General features: G+C 39.9%; 1 non-coding gene across 1 annotated transcript; it reads left to right on the top strand.

Moving 5' to 3' along the window:
* Positions 1–6,501: 6,501 nt before the first annotated feature.
* Positions 6,502–6,608, top strand: Gm25061. Its single transcript, XR_003953146.1, has one exon. It is a non-coding gene; the product is annotated as a U6 spliceosomal RNA (small nuclear RNA).
* The last annotated feature ends 1,423 nt before the right edge of the window (positions 6,609–8,031 follow it).

The raw sequence follows: 8,031 nt of genomic DNA, 5'->3' as shown, positions 1-8,031 counted from the left end.
ACACACATATATATATATATATATACATATACATATATATATATATATATATATATATTCAGTTCAATTTAAGTTGTATAAAAATAATGATTGCGTATAATATTTTAAAACATTCAAACTGATCCAGAAACTACCCCACCCATCCCATAATCAGCCACCAAACCCAGACACTATTGCATATGCCAGCAAGATTTTGCTGAAAGGACCCAGATATAGCTGTCTTATGTGAGGCTATGCCAGTGCCTGGCAAATACAGAAGTGGATGCTCACAGTCATCTACTGGGTAAAACACAGGGACCCCAATGTAGCAGCTAGAGAAAGTACCCAAGGGCCTGAAGGGGTCTGCAACCCTATAAAGGGGACAATAATATGAACTAACCAGTAACTCCAGAGCTCCTGTCTCTAGCTGCATATGTAGCAGAAGATGGCCTAGTCAGCCATCAGTGGGAAAAGAGGCCTCTTGGTCTTACAAACTTTATATGCCCCAGTACAGGGGAATGCCAGGGCCAAGAAGTTGGAGGGGGTCAGTAGAGGAGCAGGGCGGGGGAAAGTATAGGGAACTTTCGGTATAGCATTTGAAATGTAAATAAAGAAAATATCTAATAAAAATAATTGAAAAAAAAAACACATTCAAACTGGCAGCCAGTCTCACAACACCCAGAGGAAGCTCCACTCCCAGGAGCTCTAACACATCCAGGTACATGGGATCAGAGATGAGGAGGACACAACATCTGTCCCAACACTGGGAGTAACTGGGAACAGCAGGACCCAGGGAATCAGGAACTCAGAATGACCAATAAACAGGTTCCTTCTGGTCTAGGCCAGTGCCCTGAGCAGAACTTGGGTGTGAACTCCGCAGCCAGTCCAACACCCAAAGGAATCTCCACTCCCAGGCACTCTAACACATCCATGATTCCAGGATCCCAGGAGCTTGGTCAAACCAATATCTCAGGTTCCCAGAGGCAGCTTGACTCCCATGAGCTCTGACATACCCAGGATCTCAGAATCACAGCATCAGAATCACAGGATCACAGAGACACCTGAACTCTGAGTTCTTACACAACCAGTATCAAAGAAAGTGTGGGGATATGATAGGCAGCCTGTTTTGGTTGAATAAGGCTTGTTCCAGCGACCCAGTTGAAAACTTTACAAGGAACAGAAAAGTGAGTCACGTTCCCAAAGTCAGGTGCCTGACACCACAGAGTCCCCAACTCCATAATTTTGTGACTATATGTCACTCAGACAATGTCCCAACAATCTGGCATTCTGGCTAGACTCCACCCCCACAATTACCTGTCTATAGCCAGGTAGACTCCTCCCCACAGTTACCTAATATCCCATCCCACTGAAAGGGGGCTACTTGGCCCCTCCTTACTCTCTTTAAGCTCTCACCTTTCTTACTAACATCTCTAGCCCTCCTTCTCTCTCTCCCTTCACCCCTCTCTCCAGGTGGCCATGGCCGGCAACTCTCCCTGTTTCTACCTTCTCTCTTTCTTCCTGTCTTTCAGCAATAATGTTCTAAAACCATAGACTCTCTCTGCTCATCAAGGCCCTCTGTGCTTGAATGATGGGATAGGCTTTCTCCTAACAAGCTGCATCTAACCTCCCACCAGAAGGCCTTCCTGTGCTCCAGCCACGGACCAGAGCAAGAACCACCCTGGTGCCCTCTTCCCCTGCCCTCTCCTCCCTTCAGCCCCGGGGTTGACCAAGCTGCCCCCAGAGCCTCCATTCTGTTCTCAGCTCTTCCTCAGTGTCCAGACATGTCTGGGATGCCCGAGGGTGGGAACCTGGTACCTTGGACAGCCCCCTTGTGCACCACCTGCTGAGCTGGAATTATATGGCTTCCCACAGCCAGACACCCTCCTAGAGCCTCCAGGAAATGCACAGTAGTCCTTCTGTGTCTGCCTCCCCTTATTCCCCAACACCCATTGCACCACAAGAAAGGACAGGTACCTATAAGATATAGCAAAGGCAGGTAGCACTAGAGATAACCAGATGGAAAGAGGCATGCATAAGAATATAAACAACAGAAACAAAAGTTACTTAGCATATCAGAACCCTGTTCTTCCACCATAGCAGTTCCTGGATATAACATCACACCAGGAAAGCAACATTCTGATCAAAACTCACTTTTTCATGATTATGATAGAGGACTTTAAGAAGGACATAAATAGCTCCCTTAAAGTAATACATAAGACCACAGAACACAGTTAAACAGAAAGAAGCACTTAAAGAGGAAATACAAAAATCCCTTAAAGAATTATAAAAAAAATAGAACCAAATATGTGAAGGAAATAAACAAAAACATCCAGTATCTAAAAATTGAAATAGAAACAGTAAAGAAATCACAAAGTGAGACAACTCTTGAGTTAGAAAACCTAGGAAAGAGATCAGGAATCATAGATGCAAGCATCACCAACTGACTACAAGTGATAGAAGAGAGAGCCTCAGGTACAGAAGCTACCAAAAAAAAAAAAAAAAATTGACACAACAAAGAAAATGCAAAAAGCAAAAAGTTCCTAACCCAAAACTTCCAGGAAATCCAGGACACAATGAGAAGATCAAACATAAAGATAATAGGTATAGAAGAGAGTGAAGATTCCCAACTTAAAGGGGCAGTAACTGTCTTGAACAAAATTATAGAAGAAAACTTCCCTAAACTAAAGAGATGTCCATAAACATACAACAAACCTACAGAACAACAAATAGAATTGACCAGAAAAGAAATCCCTCCCATCACATAATAATCAAAACACAAAATGCACTAAACAAAGAAAGAATGTTAAAAGCAGTAAGGGAAAATGGTCAAGTACCATATAAATGCAGACATAGCAGAATACACCAGACTTTTCACCAGAGACTATAAAAGCCAGAATATCCTAGGAAAATGTCATCCAGACCCTAAAACAATACAAATGCCAGCCCAGGAAAAACTCTCAATTACAATAGATGGAGAAACCAAGATATTCCATGACAAAAAGGAATTTGCACAATATCTTTCCACAAATCCTGCCCTACAAATTATAATAGATGGAAAACTCCAAAACAAGGAGGGAAATTACACCCTAGAAAAAGAAAGAAGGTAATCTTCTTCCAACAAACCCAAAAGAAGATAGCCACACAAACATAATTCCACCTCTAACAACAAAAATAACAGGAAGTATCAATCACTTTTCCTTAGTATCTTTTAACATCAATGGACTTAATTCCCCAATAAGAAGACATAGACTAAGAGACTCGATATCTGAACAGGACCCAGCATTTTGCTGCATATGGGAAATTCACTTCAGTGACAAAGACAGATGCTACCTCAGAGTAAAAGCATGGAAAACAATTTTCCAAGCAATGATCCCTAGCAAAAAGCTAGAGTCCATTCTAATATTGAATAAAATCAACTTTCAACCAAAAGTTATCAAAAAATAAGGAAGGACACTTCACACTGGTCAAAGGAAAAATCTACAAAGGTGAACTCTCAATTCTGATCATCTAAGCTCCAAATGCAAGAGCACCCACACTTATAAAAGAAACTTTACTAAAGCTCAGAGAACACATTGCACTCCACACAATAGTAGTAGTAGACTTCAACACGCCACTCTTATCAATGGACAGATCATGGAAACGGAAACTAAACAGAGACAAAATGAAACTAACAAAAGTTATGACTTAAATGGATCTAACAGGTATTTATAGACCCTTTCCTCCTAAAACAAAATAATATACCTTCTTCTCAGCACCTCATGGTAACTCCTCCAAAACTGATCATGTAATTGGTTACAAAACAGGCCTCAACAGACACATGAAGACTGAAATAATCCCATGCATCCTCTCAGATCACAATGGACTAAGGGTGATCTTCAATAACAACATAAAGAATAGAAAGCCCATATACACATGGATGCTGAACAACACTCCCCTCATTGATAACTTGGTCAAGGAAGAAATAAAGAAAGAAATGAAAGACCTTTAAGAATTTAATGAAAATGAAGATACATCATACCAAAACTTATTTGATGCAATGAAAGCAGTGGTAAGAGTAAATCTCATAGATGCAAGTGCCTCCAAAAAATAACTGGAGGGATCATACACTAGCATCTTGACAGCACACCTAAAAGCAATAATCATTCACAATGTTATTTTTTTCTCTCTTCTGTATTGAGCTCATAACCTTATCTAATTGAGACAAATTTCCCCCATTTCTCCCTTTGTTGTTGTTGATTTTGTTGTTGTTGTTTTGTTTTGATTTTCAGGACAGGGTTTCTCTGTATAGCTCTGGCTGTCCTGGAACTCACTTTGTAGACCAGGCTGGCCTCGAACTCAGAAATCCTCCTGCCTCTGCCTCCCAAAAGTGCTGAGATTAAAGGTGTGTGCCACCACGCGCGGCTCATTTCTCCCTTTGTAAAACCTATATTCTACTCTTTCTCTCTCTAGTGATATCCCACAATCCCTTTTTAGGTTACAATTCCTGTGATTACTTCAGGTTGGATACATACATATCAAGATTCAGAGTTAGAAACCACAGATAAAATTGATCATGTGAAATCTGTATTCCTAAGCATGGCTTAACTAATTCCAGTTAATATTTTACTTTTTTTTATTATTCTTGATTATTTTATTTATTTGCATTTCAAATATTATTTCCTTTCCCAGTTTCCCCTCCACAAGACCCCTATTCCATCCCTTTCCCCCCTGTTTCTATAAGGGTGTTCCTCTACCCACACAACCCCTCCTGACTCACTTCTGTAGCATTCCCCTATACTGGGGCACCAAGCCTTCACAGGAACAAGGGTCTACCTTCCCATTGATGCCAGATAATGCAATCCTCTGCTACATATATAGAGGAAGCCATGGTTCCCTCCATGTGTACTCCTTTATTGGTGGTTTAGTCCCTGGGAGCACTGAGCATCTGCTTAGTTGATATTGTTGTTCTTCCTATGGAGTTGCAAACTCCTTCAGGTCCTGCATTCCTTCCTCTAACTCTTCCATTGGGGTTCCAGTACTCAGTCTGATGGTTGCTGATTGACTGCAAGCATCTGCATCTGTATTTGTCAAGTTCTGGCAGAGCATCTCAGGACACATTTGCACAATGGAGTACTACTCAGCTATTTTAAAAAAATGACTTCATGAATTCTCAAGCAAGTGGATGCAACTAGAAAATATCATCCAGAGTGAGGTAATACAGTCACAAAAGAACATACATGGTATGTACTCACTGATAAGTGGATATTAGTAATAAAGCTTGGAATACCCATGATACAACTCACAGACTATATGAAGCTCAAGCTGAAGGAAGATAAAAGTGTAGATTTTTAAGTTCTACTTAGAGGGTGGAACAAAATAATCAAAGGATGTAGAGGGAAGGATGGACTTTGGATGAAGAGAGTAGAGGAAGGATGGAATAGGGAGGCAGGATCAGGTGTGGGAGGAGACAGGGAGATGTTTAAAGTGTCAGAAAATTGAACAGAGGTGTGTAGCAAAGGGGGATGGGGAATGGGGAGTAGCAATCAGAAAGTTCTAGATGGCAGGAAATCAAGAGGCTTCCAGAACCCAACAGGGATGCCGTTAGCTAAAATACCCAACAAAGGAGAGATAGAAGCTTTTGAGACTATATCCAGAGGTTAAGCAGGGCCCTCAGTTGAAAGATGGAGCCACTCACACATCAAAAAAAGTTTAACCCAGAATTTCTCCTGTCTAAAGGAAATACGGGGACAAAGAGTAGAACAAAGACAGAAGGAAAGGCCACTCAAAGACTACCCCACCTGGGGATCCATCTCATCTGCAGATACCAAAGCCAGACTCTATGTTCACAGGAACCTGATATAGATGTCTCTATTTAATATTTAATAATTCCATCACTTTTACCTGTACATTTTGTAACTTTATTTTTCCTTGTTTCTGAATAGTAATCCAGAGTGTATGTATCCCACGATTTTATTATCCATTCATCAACTAAGGAACATATAATTTGTTGCCATTCCTTGCTAATGTGAATGTAGTAGCAAAGTATCTGTGGAGTAGGATGCAGAGTCCTTTGGGAATATGGCAAAAATCAGTAGGATTGCTGATTTGTATGGTTTGTCTCTTGATAAACCTTTATACTTTTTTCATATTATTTATTCATTTAATTTTTACAAGCAGTATGAATAATTCCATATTACTATGCACTCCAACCAACATGTTATACCCTGTCAAATGCCTTAAAAATGTGATTTGATATCTAATTATGGTTTGAGTTACATTTGGCTAAAGGGTAGTGATATTCAGCAATATTTGGGTATCAGAAAGACTTAATATTTTCTTTGAAAATAATGCAGGATATTTTTGTCCCTTTCATATACTCAGATATCTATTGAAATTGGCTTGTATGAGCTCATTATGTAAGTTTGTTCCCAAAAACTTATCACCTATACTTTACTCATAGTTATTGTCATTATATTAGTTACCTGCTCATATTATTTATTGTTTCCTTGATTATGCATATGCATGCATTATGAAGTAATTCCAGTACTTGCTTCAGCAGCACATATACTAAAGTTGGAACTTTAATGAGAAGATAAGCATGGCTACTGCTCAAGGATAACACAGATATTCATGAAGTGTTCTATATTTTTATATGTAGAAAAATAAAAATAGATGAATTTTTATCATAGATGAATGTTTGATCCCCTCGGACTTGAGCACAAAGCTCAAGTCCAAGGGGATCAAGGAACTCAACATGAATCTATATACACTGAGTCTAATAAAAAAGAAAGTAGGAAAGAGCCTCAAATTCATTGGCATGGGGAGAAATTTTCTAAACCACGCAGCATACATCAGCTGATATGAGGGCCCCAACACATATACAGTAGCAGACTGCCTGGTTTGGCCTCAGTGAGAGAAGAGGGACCTAAGCATGGAGAGACTTGAAGTTCCCCAGGGATTGGGGAGGATTAGTGGAGTGGGAGTGGGGATGGGGTAGTGACATCCTCTTGAAGAAGGGGAATGAGGAGGTAGGGGAAGAGGGATGGGGATTGAGAGGAGCTGGAGGGAAATAAAGAATGGACTATAAGAAAAGATTAAAAAATAGAAAATAAAAAGTAATTCTATTTGACAAACCCTTCCTCAATTTAATCAAAAAAGATATTATTCAAATTAAAGCAGTTACAGATGAAAATGTGACCATCATAATAAACACAGAGGAAAATCAGAGAATCATAAAGACATAGTTTTTTTTTTTTTTAAGAACTCTTATTTTGTCTTAGCTTGACTGCCCCACCCAGGAGTCCATCCCATAATCAGCCTCCAAATGCAGACACTATTGCATCCGCCAGCAAGATTTTGCTGAAAGGACCCTGATATAGCTGTCTCCTGTGAGGCTTTGCCAGGGCCTGGCAAATAGAGAAGTGTATTCTCACAGTCCTCTATAAGATGGAACACAGAGCCCTCAATGTAGGAGCTAGAGAAAATACCCAAGAGCTGAAGGGGTCTGCAACCCTATAGGTAGAACAACAATATGAACTAACCAGTACCCCCAGAGCTTGTGTCTCTAGCTGCATATGTAGCAGAAGATGGCCTAGTCGGCCATCATTGGGAAGAGAAGACCCTAGGGTTTGCAAACTTTATATGCCCCAGTACAGGGGAAAGCCAGGGCCAAGAAGTGGAAATGAGTGGGTAGGGGAGCAGGGCAGGGTGGAAGGGTATAGGGGACTTTTTGGATAGCATTTGAAATGTAAATGAAGAAAATATCCAATAAAAAAGACAAAAAAAGAATTCTTATTTTGAATAGTTTGTTTTTATTTTATACACATTATTGTTTTCTCTGTATGTATATCTTTGTGAGGGTATGGGATTCCTTTGAACTTGAATGACAAATAGTAGTGAGCTACTATGTGGGTGCTCAGAATACAAGTCCTCTGAAAAAACAACCAGTATTCTTAACCAATTACCCATATCTCCAGCCTTATAAATTAATAGTTTTAAAATCAATATCTTCCAAATTTGACAACATAGAAAAAAATGGATAAATTTCTCGGTATAGGAACTACCAAAGTTGAA

The sequence above is a fragment of the Mus musculus genome, chromosome X (assembly GCF_000001635.26).
Source record: "Mus musculus strain C57BL/6J chromosome X, GRCm38.p6 C57BL/6J".
Classification (NCBI taxonomy): domain Eukaryota; kingdom Metazoa; phylum Chordata; class Mammalia; order Rodentia; family Muridae; genus Mus; species Mus musculus.
Note: the sequence above shows the minus strand (reverse complement) of the source record. Positions and strands in the feature narration are given on the sequence as shown.